Here is a 15,810-nt window from a genome sequence, read left to right as displayed (position 1 = left end):
TTGCCTGGCCATGTAGCAGCCCACAAGTCCCTGTGCAGGCCGCCAATATTCTAGTCTCTAAGTTACCACATGTGCCCGGTTATACAAAAGAACTTAACGGGGCCACGCACTTAAATAAATCACCCACATACTCCACAAAAAGGATACAAGGAACATTGTTGGCACAATGATTAGCAGTGCTGTCTCAGTGCTAGGAACCCAGGTTCGATTCCAGCCTCAGGTGACTGTCAGAGTGGAGTTTGCACGTTCTCCCTGTGTCTGCATGGGTTTCCTCCAGGCGTTCTGGTTTCCTCCCACCGTCCAAAGATGTGCGGGTTAGGTTGATTTGGCCATGCTAAATTGCCCCTTAGTATCAGGGGGGTTACGAGGATAGGGCCTGGGTGGGATTGTTGACGGTGTGGACTCAATGGGCCAAATTGCCTCCTTCTGCACTATAGGGATTCTATGATTCTAAATACTTGCCATCCAGTCTTGAAGAGCCAGCTGAGATTATGATCAACACTGAATCAGCAGCAACATTGCTAGGTACACCATGTGGCTGTGCCTGTTGTCAACGCCAATTCCAACAACTACTGTTGACTGCGTGGGGTTGATTTAGTTTGTATATCATATGAATTACTTTGGTCTGTCAATGAGGTTCTAATTTTTGGAGTGTCCATTTGAACAATTTTCACTGTATTCTCAAACTGGCTTCACTCTTGCACTTCATAATTTGAGTGATTCTTATTGAAGTTTTTGTACTTGTGCTTTGAGAAACTGTAACTCAGCCTCTGCTTGGACTCGCTACAAGTGCTCCAACATTTTCTGCAATTCTGTATGTCAGTCTACAGCTCTCAAAGCAGAGTCAATGCCACACTGTATGCCAGTTTAATAGAGTCCATTGTGAGGAATTAGGGATAATAGTCACCTACACAGAAAAAATATGCTGAAAGAAAAAATAACCCAAATCTTCTGCCTCCTCATAAACTTTGAAAATAAGGCTTCTGGTGCCTTATTAACTCATTCAATCAAGCCATCTGTTCTGGAACCTACAATAGAATGTGAACTTTAAAGTGTATTGCACATCATTAGGGAGGCACTAATAAAAGTACTAGAGGATACACAAATCTCAAATGTCTTTTCAAATAGTTTGATCTGATGGAGGTTAGCTGTAAATGTTAACAAGAAATTTGTTTTAACCAGTTTTTATGTTCTCGGCACTTTAACTATAATGTCGTTGGTACCACAATTGCAGTTCTGAAGATTTTAGCCACATATATTCAAAGGTTAAGCAACGTTTTGCACTGATACGAATCCTTCTCAATAGACAATAGTATTTTTGGTACTTCCTCAGGAATTGTTTTATAGGGTAAAGCTAGAAAAAATAAAAAGTGAAACACAGTAATGTTTAATGCTGTAGCCGCATCTATCAATTAAATGACTCCATCAAGTAGGACTGTCCGGAGGTTTTATTATTATTTTGAATGCTCAACAAGCTATACAGGATCCACAATTGCAAAAGCTATGGGAAGGCCCATCACAAAGTTTCACGGTACTCTTTTCAAAAGTATTAGAAAGCCAAAGAACCAATATTTTGTAAGGTATAAAGGAAAGTCTACTGCTGCCACTAAGCATAATATGACAATGCATCCGCATGCTGTGTCACCTTCACAAGGTAATTTTCTCATAGTCATGTATCTAATGATTGGTACAGCTTATGGATCTGTGGCTAGCTGTTAGTGTCAACTGCTACTCCAGTTACTGAGAGTATTGATTTGACATTTTCATGCTCCAATACTGATGAATAATTTTAGATTGTATTAAAACTAATTTTCTGCCCTGCATGTTGGTGTCAAAAAAATCTGTACCGTGCCCCAAATATAACGATTAATCTGAGATGGTTTAACTTGGGTTATTTCTAACTCATTAATTTTATATTAATTAAATGTGACAAAGCTTGCACTCTTCAAATTCAAACACTAGTGAGAGCTAAGATTATATTGTGCACCAAAAAACTGAAACTTTAAGATTCAAAGAACTCAGCAGGTTTTTCTGGTCAAGTCATAATTTTGTGGGCTATCAGAACCGGGAGCAGCAATAATACTGAAATGATTATGAGGAATATTAAGGATCTGTTTAATCCTTACAAACACTGCATTTGCTGACATATTCAGCCAAACTGAAGAGACAAGAATGCCATATTGGAGACATTCAATGATATGTAAATTAACCAATATAAGCAGATTGCTGTACTTGTAATTCGTTGCCAATACGAACCATTTGCTAAAGTTTGGTTTAAAAACTGGATTTCCATTTTGTACAGGGTTGCTGTTTTCCGAGCATTATATAGTATTGATTTTTATGGCCAAGGGCGAATCAAGTGAACCATGCCTTTCCAAGTGCAGAAAGAAGCTGATGCTATCAGTATAGCACATCTGGCATGGCACTATACAAAACTCTGTGACTGAGGACAAACTGAATTGGACATGCCATTTAAATAAAGCATTCATGTCTAACCCCATGAACGTTCCGTGAAATAAAAAGTCATGAACTTGTAGCTGTTAATTCCTCTGCCACAAAACGTACTCTACCAACGTAAATTATGCAGTGCTCCATCATTCATCAGCTATCCAGACAAAAATTATTCAAATATGTACCTACAAAGGCTGTTAAATAAGATGATTTTTCCATCTAGATTTTCATGAACTTGAATGCCGATTTTTGACCTTGCTCTATGCTAGACAATCAATAGCACATTTAGATCCAACTGAAAGAATCCAAAACGTTCATCCATATAAAAAAGCTGTATGATTAATGCAGTGTGCATGTCCTGGCGCTAGATGTCATTAGCACATTTAGTGCCTATAAATATTGGGTTGAATATATAAAACATGCATGAAAGACCATTATTGTACCAGATTTCTCTGTTCAAGTTCAATGGATTTATAACAGTTGACCAACTTGATGCTTAGTTTCTGAAACTTGGAGAAATATGTTGGGTATACAATATTGCACATCTTTTGAAACAGAATAAAGAAATTGGGTAAGTTCAGTTCATTATTGTATTTATTATCACAATTATCTAATGTGCATACAGTATCTTTTAGGGTATTAGATTGTTTCATTCCCATGACTGATTTAGCTGCAGGGTTCCTTGATGTCAAAGGTTACTTGAATATCTTTGAAGTCACAAATGACATCCTATGTGCGCACGAATGTGATAAATAGTCCCTTTTTATCCTTCTTGACCTGTTTGCAACCTTTGAAATGGTTGACCACCTCCAGCGCCTCTCCTCCATTGCCCAACTTCCCTGAACAGGCATAGACAGAGAGAACTACCTGAAGCAAGAGGGTTTCTCTTACTGCTCCCTGACTTTAACATCAGCAATGCTTTCAGCTGCCTTGGCCCCAAGGTCTGGAAGTCCCTCTCTAAACATCTCCAAATTTCCTCTAACTCACCCTTAACATGCCCCTAAATCTTTGACCAAGTTTCTGGCTGCTTGTTCTAAAATCTCTTTATGTGCTTAGTATAAAAATGTGTTTAATAACCTTAAAATTGGTCTCATATGTTTATGTTCCCTTGTCCTAACATTCACCCCACCAACAAAACAAGTTTTTCTTAATCTTTATTAATTTCTATTAATTCCTTTCAAAATTCTAAAATCTTCAATTTGATCACTCGGTAGCCTTCTATATTTTTGTATACAAGTCTGATTTATACAATCCCTCTTCATAATCTAACCCTTGAAGCCCTAGTATATTTTGAAAGTGAATCTGCAATGTACTCCTTCTAAATTCAAGATGTGCATTTAAGAAGCAGTGTCCAGATTTGTCTAGTGATGAAGTCAGCTGCAACAAAACATCCTTTTCTTTATAATACAGCTATCAAGTTGTAAAGACCAACATTCCATTAACATTTTTCTTACTATTTTTTGTACCTGGCCACTATATTTTAATGGTTTGTGTCCTTGAAACCCTAAATCTCTTGCAGTTCCAACGCTCCTAGCTTTCCACCATTTAAAAAATGGCCCAAAGTGGATAATCTCATACCGAGCTGAATTGAAATTCATCTGCCACAGTTTTGCCCATTCACTTAATCTATCAATGTCCTTTTTTAAAATCGTCTGCTTCTGTCTACACTTCTGCTACACTGTACTACATGGTTAATCAATAGAATCGGTTGAGATACCATCTTGGCAGCATTAACACACTGCACACTAGATTTACCGTGCTGACATTTAAAATCTTACCCAGACCGCAAAGAGGTGACCTTGTGAGTTTTCTCAGCCCAAGGAAAGTGACATAATTGGCTTATCATCCAACAGTAAAGAAAATATCTCAGTGGGAGAAAACAATTTAGTTATATAGCTTTTCATAAGAACATAAACATAAGAACATAAGAAATAGGAGCAGGAGTAGGCCATCTGACCCCTCGAGCCTGCTCCGCCATTCAATGAGATCAAGGCTGATCTTTTGTGGACTCAGCTCCACTTACCCGCCCGCTCATCATAACCCTTAATTCCTTTACTGTTCAAAAATCTATCTACCCTTGCTTTAATAACATTCAACAAGGTAGCCTCAACTGCTTCACTGGGCAGGGAATTCCAGATTCCCAACCCTTTATGTGAAGAAGTTCCTCCTCAACGCAGTCCTAAATCTGCTTTCCCTTATTTTGAGGCTATGCCCCATAGTTCTAGTTTCACCCGCCAGTGGAAACAACTTCCCTGCTTCTATCTTATCTATGCCCTTTATAATCTTATATGTTTCTATAAGATCTCCCCTCATTCTTCTGAATTCCAAAGAGTATAGCCCCAGTCTACTCAGTCTCTCCTCATTAGCCAACTCTCTGAACTCCGGAATCAACCTAGTGAATCTCCTCTGCACCCCATCCAGTGCCAGTATATCCTTTCTCAAGTAAGGAGACCAAAACTGTACACAGTACTCCAGGTGTGGCCTCACGAGCACCTTATACAGCTGCAACAGAATCTCACTGTTTTTAAACTCCATCCTTCTAGCAATGAAGGACAAAATTCCATTTGCCTTCTTAATTACCTGATGCACCTACAAACCAACTTCTTGAGATTCCTGCACAAGGACACCCAGGTCCCTCTGCACAGCAGCATGCTGCAATTTTTTACCATTCAATTAATAGTCCATTTTGCTGTTATTCCTACCAAAATGGATGACCTCACATTTACCAACATTGTACTCCATCTGCCAGACCCTCGCCCACTCACTTAGATTATCTATATCCCTTTGCAGACTTTCAGCATCCTCTGCACACTTTGCTCTTCCACCCATCTTAGTGTAATCTGCAAATTTTGACACACTACACTTGGTCCCCAACTCCAAATCATCTATGTAAATCGTAAACAATTGCGGTCCCAACACTGATCCCTGAGGCACACCACTAGTCACTGATCGCCAACCAGAAAAAACAGCCATTTACCCCCGCTCTTTGCTTTCTGTTAGTTAAGCAATCCTCTATCCATGCTAATACATTACCCGTAACACCGTGCACCTTTATCTTATGCAGCAGCCTTTGGTGCGGCACCTTGTCAAATGCCTTCTGGAAATCCAGATAGACCACATCCACAGATTCCCCATTGTCCACTGCACATGTAATGTTCTCAAAGAATTCCACCAAATTAGTCAAACATGACCTGCCCTTCATGAACCCATGCCAATCCACCTAACCTGCACATCTTTGGACTGTGGGAGGAATCCGTAACACGTGGAGGAAACCCACGCAGACACCGGGAGAACATGCAAACTCCACGCAGACACCCGAGACCGGAATTGAACTCGGGTCTCTGGTGCTCTGAGGCAGCAGTGCTAACCACTGTGCCACCATGCCGCCCAAAAGGGACAAACATAGAAATAAGAAAGGAGCTCTACCCTAGCCAAATTATCCAAGCTTCCATTTGGTCAGTGCAAACTGAATATAATCAGTTACCATTTTGAAATGTAACAGAAGTTTTTCCAAAAATACCCTACTGCCTAAATACATGGTTGAAAACCAAAAGACCAACTGCATAAAGATCTGAGAAATAAAATATAATCTCAATTACTGTATCTGTACTGGAAACACTGTTACATGCAATAAAAGATGACTCCCACATTACAGAAAACACTGCCTTATTTTTATCAGGATACATTCTTATTCTCAACATAACTATCGTTTTAATTGCTGACATAATACAGTGTAAAGATGACAGAACAAGGAGTATGTGCAGCTTAATAGATACTCAAGTTATCTAGTTTTCATAGAAATCATCAAACCTCATTTAAGAACTTTACTAACCACAGTAACAATTCTCAGCTTATTCTTCATGACTTCAAACTCATCCTTACAAATAATGCTTTGAGCTCATTCCTAATCAAAAAGAAATGCTACTTTTTCTAGCGGCCTACCAGAGTTCGTCTATTTAAAATTAGCATTTTGCAATTAAATAAAATAGCTGCACTGCTATTCATTTCTGCCTCATGAAGTGAGTGAGTTCAGTAGACTACAACTGTGCATTGTCACCCAGACCATTCCCAAGCATGTGCAATGAACAGGTATGATGCAGCCATTATTCCAACTACCATTAGGTTGACTGACAGAGCAATAAATCTGCTCATTTAACTCAAACAGTTTCTTACTTTCAAAGAAAGTTCTTCAAATATATATAACATACCCAAGAATGCAAACCTGAAATTGCACCTGGCTAGTTTAATAATTAAATACAATTTAGAAAACAGCTAGTAACCTACTTTTATAAAAAGCTTACAGTCAACAAACCACTGGGATACGACTGCTGCTTCAGATGCTGAAATCCCTAAACTCTGAAATCACCTAGAGAACAAATCTACTGTCCAATATGTCAATAAAAGTCATCTTTACAAATTGGAACATAACAGTCTTGTTTCCTGAGGGTTGGCATAGGTTAGTCTTTATGTATTATGTACAAAGGTCACGGTATTTTCTAGGTATCCTATTTGCAGGCCTTTTGATATTTTACAGGTCACTGAAAAATATATCTGTTGTATATTGTGGTAGCTTCCATTTATTGTGCGAGAACATAATAAACATCTGGATGGAAACTGCTCCCTCTCCTCTTTCCAATGTAACGTTTAGCCCTCCTTCACAAAATTATTCAAAAACCACACCTATTGATGGAGCCCTTTGGTGCAAAACCATCATTTTGAATGACAGCTAGAAAGATCTCAGCATGAAGTACTCTCGATAATCTGTGCTTTAATAGATAGAATCCCCTACAGTACAGGAGGAGCTTTTCAGCCCATCGACCACAATCCCACCCAGGCCCTATTCCCATAACCCCACATATTTACCCTGCTAATCCCCCTGACACTACGGTCAATTTAACACGGCCAATCAACCTAACCTGCACATCTTTGGAGTGTGGGAGCACTGTTTTCAAATTCATTGAAAAAATTATGCATTGAGTTGTCTTTTTTAAGTCTTACTGTTTTACAGGTGACCCGATACAATTCTCGTATTAACTTGTTTACATCCAGCCATGTCGAACCTCGTTAAAATCTTAAAACCTCAGAATTACCTGAAACATACACTCGTGGTAATGGCAATTGCACCACAGTAAACAAAATGGCAATAATTACTTACAGAATGATGCTATGAGGGAGACTAAGAATTATGATGTTATGAAGATAATGACAGGGAGAAAATAATCAATTTTTAAAAAGTTTTTTCATTACAGAGTAACAAACACTTGTTCGTGAAGTAACAGGGAATTTCATAACCCTGGATCTTGGAATTGCAACAGATACACTATGAGAAACCAACCAGTGCTTGCAATTTTGCATGCAAAAATGTAACTTCTAGTACATGGTGAGTTTGTGCAAAATGGTTTCACATTTCAATTTGGCTAGATGTTCAACCAGTGCACACTACATATATGGTATGCAGAAAACTTAAGTGGGAACTAGGAGTGACACATCATAGTCATCCTTTAGTCTAACATCTATTTTGGTCACCTACAAATTTAATTCAATGATCTTTAACACTTTACATGCAGTCAACTTATTCTGAAAAAACACAGGAAAGGTTTCCTGCTTTCAAACTCGATTTCTGAAAAATAGCCACGATGTTTCATTTATACTTTGTACATTCCAAAAAAAATGTTCTATCCAGCCATGTCTACATTGTGATGCATTCTCAAAAATGAACAAATTTGCTATTCAGGATATTTTATCAACCCCTTTTCTTGAAGAGATACAGATGGAAAACATATGCACCGACTCTCTGAAAGAGCATTAAGTGCAGCCCCCCGCCCCCTTTTCTCATAACCCCTTGCATTTAACATGGCTAGTCCATCTAATTTATACATCTTTGGACACTAAGGGGCAATTTACCATGGCCAATCCACCTAACCTGCACATCTTTGGACTGTGAGGGGAAACTGGAGCACTTGGAGAAAACCCATACAGACACGGGGAGAATGTGCAAACTCCACACAGACAGTGACCCAAGCTGGGAATCGAACCTGGGTCTCTGGTTTTGTGAGGCAGCAGTGCTAACTACTATGTCACCATGCTGTCCTGATCCCTTTTCTTTGTTTGTCTCAACACAACCCTCTCCCCACCCCACAGGGCCATCTGTCACTTGTTCTTTAGCTTTGCTTTCACTGGTCACTGACCTTTGTTCTCCTATTAACATATTCGGCTATCTTACCTTTATGTCAGTATCAGCACCTTGTTTTACCTTTAATGTTACCATCAAGGCTCCCTCTGTCTTATGCCCATGACATCTTTGTCAATATCTCCTTAGCTCCTACCTATTCCTAACCTATCTGCTCCACTTTCTCCACCCCCCACCTTTCAACTGTATAATCCATTACTATTCTACCCCTCTTCAGCTCTGAAGAAGTCATACAGACTCGAAACGTCAACTCTTGTTTCTCGCTCCACAGATGCTGCCAGACCTGCTGTGATTATCCAGAAATTACTGTTTTTATTTCAAATTTTCAGCATCCACGGTACTTTGATTATATTTTAGTGTTTAATTCACTGCCATTTCTCTTCCTACCTTGAAGTACTATTCTTGTGAAGCAGCATTTCACTTGCACCTCCAATTTGGTCTACTTTATTCGCTGCTCCCAATACAGTCTCCTTTACATGAGGGTAATATATGCAGACTGGGTGACCACTTTGCGTAACACCTTCGCTCCATCTGCAAACATGACCCCGACATTTCCGTCACTTGCCATTTCAATTCACCATCTTGCTCCCATGCCTACATGCCTGTCCTTGGCCGGCTGCAATGTTCCATTGTCACCCAACACAAACTGGAGGAACAACAAACACCTCATCTTCCAATTAGGCATGTTACAGCTTTCTGGACTGAACATAGAGTTCAACAAATTTAGATGTGAACTTTCTCATCATGACACCCTTTTCTGTTTGTCCCAATGCAACAGGCGTCCGCGCACACACACAGCCACAGGGCCAACTGTCACTTGTTCTTCAGTTTTACTTTCACTGAGCACTACTTTTATTAATATTCTGCTATCTTATGTTTATGTCATTGTCATCACTTTCTATTGTCTTTAATACAACCATTAATGCTCCCTTTATCTCGAGTCCATGACATATTTGTCAATCTCTGCTTCGCTCCCAACTATCCCCAACCTTTTATTCTGCTCCACCTTATGTTTATCTGGGATTTTCTGTTTTTATTTCACCTTGTACTTCAATTGCTCATGTCTTGTGATGTAGGTCTTGATGAATATAAGATGATTAATCAATGTGGATGGTGATAACATCAATGATCATGACTGCTAGGGTACTGGATTAGAACACCAAGTTATGTCAGGATGCCAGACTCGACCCCAACAATTTATTTTGGCATAAATGTGAGGATAGGTTATTTCACTCCAAGATTTATTCCACCAACAAAGTATGGATCTTTTAGAGTAAAAAGAAAGTTTCTTGAACTCAGTTTAAATATAACACTAACAAATGAATCAACTTAACCATCGACAGTTGAGCAATATTCAAAAATGAAAGAAAGCAACTTTACTTTCGAGCATATGGCTTTCATGCATAAATCAAAACCATTTTAAAATAAATAGTTTGCAAACCCAGATATAGAACATAGAACAGTACAGCACAGAACAGGCCCTTCAGCCCACGATGTTGTGCCGAGCTTTATCTGAAACCAAGATCAAGCTATCCCACTCCCTATCATCCTGGTGTGCTCCATGTGCCTATCCAATAACCGCTTAAATGTTCCTAAAGTGTCTGACTCCACTATCACTGCAGGCAGTCCATTCCACACCCCAACCACTCTCTGCGTAAAGAACCTACCTCTGATATCCTTCCCATATCTCCCACTACGAACCCTATAGTTATGCCCCCTTGTAATAGCTCCATCCACCCGAGGAAATAGTCTTTGAACGTTCACTCTATCTATCCCCTTCATCATTTTATAAACCTCTATTAAGTCTCCCCTCAGCCTCCTCCGCTCCAGAGAGAACAGCCCTAGCTCCCTCAACCTTTACTCATAAGACCTACCCTCCAAACCAGGCAGCATTCTGGTAAATCTCCTCTGCACTCTTTCCAGCGCTTCCACATCCTTCTTATAGTGAGGTGACCAGAACTGCACACAATATTCCAAATGTATAAATTGTGTTAACAGTCTTGAAGCTTTCAGAGATTTTGTGGAGAGTGAGTGTTCTCAGCCTACACATGCATCTAACTTTAGCCGACTGCAACTAAAACTGCCACTGCCCAGTTTCTTTTAACCCTGCTACTAGCTCCTCCCATTACCACATCAGCACTTGATAGATAACTCATAAGCCTTTCAATCAACATAATAAAAAAAACAGCAAAAATCTCCATCTATAAACAAAAATCCATTAACTCTATCCTAACTAAACACCACATGGCTAAAATGAGTAATTATCCTGCTCTCCCAGCATCTGAGCTGCATGCCTTCCAAACATACCAACTGCCTGTAGAATAAAGCTGAATTTTTAAACATTCCCCTTCAACATAAAATATATATATCAATTGCACTATGATCAACACGACACACATGACAGAGCTATCTTATTCACAGGTTAATTGTGCGGAGTGGGTACTTGGATCAGTTCATAAGATATAGGAACAGAATTAGGCCATTTGGCCCATCGAGTCCGCTCTGCAATTTGATCATGGCTGATATGCTTCTCATCCCCATTTTCCTGCCTTCTCCCCATAACCCTTCAACCCATTACCAATTAAAAATCTAACTCCTCCTTAAATTTGCTCACTGTCCCAGCATCCACCGCACTTTGGGATAACGAATTCCACAGATTCACAACCCTTCAGGAGAAGTAGTTTCTCCTCAACTCTGTTTTAAATTTGCTAACCCTTATCCTAAGACTATGACCTCTCGTCCTAGAATGTCCCACAAGAGGAAGCATCTGCTCCACGTATACTTTATCCATACCTTTTATCATCTTGTATACCTCAATTTGATTTCCCCTCTTTCTTCTAAATTCCTAAGAGGATAGGCCTAACCTGTTCAATCTCTCTTCATATGACAAACCCCTCATCTTTGGAATCTAGTGAACCTCCACAGAACTGCCTCCAATGTCACTACGTCTTTCCTCAAATAAGGGGACCACAACTGTGCACAATACTCCAGGTGCAGCCTCACCAATGTCTTCTATATTTGCAACAATACTTCCTTACCTTTATATTCTGTTCCTTTAGCTATAAATGCCAATATTCCATTTGCTTTCTTTATTATCTGCTGTACCTGCATGCTAATTTTCTCTGACTCATGAACGAGGACACCGAGATCCCTCTGCACCGGAGCACCTCAAAGTCTCTCCCCATTCAGATACTAAGTCGCCTTCCCATTTTTCCAACCAAAATGCATGACTTCACACTTATCCCCGTTAAACACCTTCTGTCACATTTTGGCCCACTCTCCTAACCTATCTATATTCATTTGTACAGTTCTTATTTCCTCATTGCAACTTACTGTCCGCCTATTTTTGTGTCTTCTGCAAATTTGGCTATAGAGCCTTGTCGAGAGGTTTACAGCATGGATATAGGCCCTTCGGCCCAACTTGTCCATGCCGCCCTTTTTTGTAAACCACTAAGCTAGTCCAATTGCCCACGTTTGGCCCATATCCCTCTATACCCATCTTACAAGACAAAATGGTACCCGCCTCTACGACTACCTCTAGCAACTTGTTCCAGACACTCACCACCCTGTGTGAAAAATTGCCCTTCTGGACCCTTTTGTATCTCTCCCCTCTCACCTTAAACCTTTGCCCTCTAGTTTTAGACTCCCCTACTTTTGGGAAAAGATACTGACTATCTCGCTGATCTATGCCCCTCATTATTTTATAGACCTCGATAAGGTCACGCCTAAGCCATCCACGCTCCAGAGAAAAAAGTCCCAGTCTATCCAGTCTCTCCTTATAACTCAAACCATCAAGTCCCAGTAGCATCCTAGGAAATCTTTTCTGCACTCTTTCTAGTTTAATAATATGATTTCTATAATAGGGTCACCAGAACTGTACACAGTATTCCAAGTGTGGCCTTACCAATGTCTTGTACAACTTGAACAAGATGTCCCAACTCCTGTATTCAATGTTCTGACCAATGAAACCAGGCATGCCGAATGCCTTCTTCACCACTCTGTCCACCTGTGTCTCCACTTTCAAGGAACTATGAACCTGTACCCCTCGATCTCTTTGTTCTATAACTCTCCCCAACGCCCTTCCATTAACTGAGTAAGTTCTGCCCTGTTTTGATCAACCAAAATGCATCACCTTGCATTTATCTAAATTAAACTCCATCTGCCATTCGTCAGCCCACTGGCCCAATTGATCAAGATCCCGTTGCAATCCGAGATAACCTTCTTCACTGTCCATTATGCCACCAATCTTGGTGTCATCTGCAAACTTACTAACCATGCCTATTAAATTTTCACCCAAATCATTAATATAAATGACAAATAGCAGTGGACCCAGCACCAATCCCTGAGGCACACCACCAGTCACAGACCTCCAGTTTGAAAAACAACCCTCTACAACCACCCTCTGGCTTCTGTCATCAACAGGTTTATTTGGTAACAAAAACCACTAGCTTTCGGAGCGCTGCTCCTTCATCAGGTGACTCATCTGATGAAGGAGCAGTGCTGCAAAAGCTAGTGGCTTTTGCTACCAAATAAACCTGTTGGACTTTAACCTGGTGTTGTGAGGCTTCTTACTGTGTTTACCCCAAACCAATGCCGGCATCTCCACATTCTGTCATCAAGCCAATTTTGTGTTCATTTGGCTACCTCACCCTGGATCCCGTGAGATTTAACATGATGCAACAACCTACCATGTGGTACCTTGCCAAAGGTCTTGTTAAAGTCCATGTAGACATCATCAACTGCACTTCCCTCATCTACCCTCTTGATTAGCCCTTCAAAAAGCTCAATCAAATTTGAGAGACATGATTTTCCACTCACAAAGCCATGCCTACGGCCATACTAGCCTGAAAACACCTGATCTTGTCTGTTCTCAGAAGCTAAGCAGACTCAGGCCTGGTTAGTACTTGGATGGGAGACCGCCTGGGAATACCAGATGCAGTAGAAACTGGGCAGCACGGTGGCACAGTGGCTAGCACTGCTGCCTCACAGCGCCAGGGTCCCAGGTTCAATTCCAGTCTTGGGTCACTGTCTGTGTGTAGTTTGCACATTCTTCCCGTGTCTGCATGGGTTTCCTCCAGGTGCTCCGGTTTCCTCCCACAGTCCAAAAATGTGCGGGTTAGGTTGATTGGCCATGCTAAATTGACCCTAGCGTCAGGGGGATTAGCAGAGTAAATGTGTGGGGTTACGGGAATAGGGCTTGGGTGAGATCGTGGTTGGTACAGACTCGATGGGCTGAAGGGCCTCCTTCTGTACTGTAGAGATTCTATGATCTTCTATGTTCTATGATCTGACTGTCCCTAATCAGTCCTTGTGTCTCTAAATGCCTGCAGATCCTGTCTCTCAAATTACCTTCTAACAACTTACCCATCACAGATGTGAGGCTCACCGGCCTGTAGCTCCCAGGCTTTTCTCTACAGCCCTTTTTAAACAAAGGCACAACATTTGCCACCCTCCAATCTTCAGGCATCTCACCTGTGACTATCGATGATACAAATATCTCCACTAGGGGACCTGTAATTTCCTCCCTAGCCTTCCACAGTGTCCTGGGATACACTTCATAAGATGCTGGGGATTTATCTACCTTGATGCGCTTTAAGACATCCAGCACCTCCTTCTCTGTTATATGTCCACTCCTCAGGACATCACTATTTATTTCCCCAAGTTCCCTAACATCAATGTTTTTCTCAACAGTGAATACTGATGAGAAATATTCATTTAGGATCTCACCCATCCGCACATAGATGACCTTGTTGACCCTTAAGAGGTCCTACTCTCTTCCTGGCTACTCTTTTGCCCTTTATGTATTTGTAGAAGCTCTTTGGATTCTCCTTTGCCTTATCTGCCAAAACAATCTTGTGTCCCCTTTTTGCCTTCCTGATTTCTCTCTCAACTCTACTCCTATACTCTATATACTCTTCAAGGGATCCACTTGATCCCAGATGCCTATGCATGTCATGTGCCTCCTTCTTCTTCTTGACCAGGGCCTCAATATCCCGAGTCATCCAGGGTTCCCTACACTCTGAGGAATATGCTTACCCTGAACCCTGGTTAACACACTTTTGAAAGCCTCCCACTTACCAGATGTCCCTTTGCCTTCCAACAGACTCCCTCAATTAACTTTTGAAAGTTCCTGCCTGATACCATCAAAATTGGCCTTGCCCCAATTTAGAATTTTCACTTTTGGGCCGGACCTATGGTTCTCCATAGCTACCTTAAAACTAATGCAATTATGGTCACTGGTCCCAAAGTGATTTCTCACTAACACTTCTGTCACCTGCCCTTCCTTATTTCCCAAGAGCTGATCAAGTTTTGCCCCCTCTCTCGTTGGGCCAGCCACATACTGAATGAGAAATTCCTCCTGAATACACTCAACAAATTTCTCTCCATCCAAACCTTTAATACTATGGCTGTCCCAGTCAATGTTGGGAAAGTTAAAATCCCCTACCACCCTTACCACCCTATTTTTCCTGGAGCTATCTGTAATCTCCTTACATATTTGCTCCTCAATTTCCCACCGACTATTTGGGGGCCTATAGTACAAACCCATCAAAGTGATTGCCCTCTTCTCATTTCTCAGTTCAACCCATATAGACTCAGTAGGTGAACCCTTGGATATATCCCCTCTCAGTACTGCTGTGATGTTTTCCTTAATCAAAAGTGTAACTCCCCCTCCTCTCTGACCTCCTGTTCTATCTTTCCTATAGCATCTGTACCCTGGAACATTGAGCTGCCAGCCCTGTCCTTTCCTTAGCCATGTTACAGTAATTGCTATAATATCCCAGTCCCATGTACCCATCCATGCCATGAGTTCATCTGTCTTGCCCATCAGGCCTCTTGCATTGAAATAAATGCAGTTTAATCTGGACTTCCCTTGCTCTCTGTCTTACTTTTGCCTGATCTGTCATAGATCTATGACTACTGCTCACTTGCAGTTACTGACACTGCCTTTATTATTCAATGTGCTCTTTTTAACTTCTGTGCTGTCCTCAACCTTCTCTTCTGTCTCCCTAGGCTTTGGATCCCACCCCCCTGCCAAACTAGTTTAAACCCTCCCGAGTGGCTCCAGCAAATCTTCCCGCCAGGATATTAATCCCCTTCCAGTTCAGGTGTAACCCGTCCCTCTTGAACAGGTCAGCCCTTCCCCAGAAGCGATCCCAATGATCCAAAAA

The 15,810-nt window shown here is 41.0% G+C and overlaps 1 protein-coding gene and 1 pseudogene across 1 annotated transcript in view; one reads left to right on the top strand and one right to left on the bottom strand.

Moving 5' to 3' along the window:
- The window catches only part of suclg2 (succinate-CoA ligase GDP-forming subunit beta), a 400,364-nt gene that overhangs the window by 282,727 nt on the left and 101,827 nt on the right, over positions 1–15,810 (bottom strand). The gene's annotated exons all lie outside the window — the stretch shown is intronic.
- LOC144491901 (5S ribosomal RNA) lies at positions 13,468–13,586 on the top strand (annotated as a pseudogene).

This window comes from Mustelus asterias, chromosome 3 (genome assembly GCF_964213995.1).
Source record: "Mustelus asterias chromosome 3, sMusAst1.hap1.1, whole genome shotgun sequence".
NCBI lineage: Eukaryota > Metazoa > Chordata > Chondrichthyes > Carcharhiniformes > Triakidae > Mustelus > Mustelus asterias.
The sequence above is the reverse complement of the archived record's forward strand: the minus strand, read 5'-3'. Positions and strand labels throughout refer to the sequence as shown.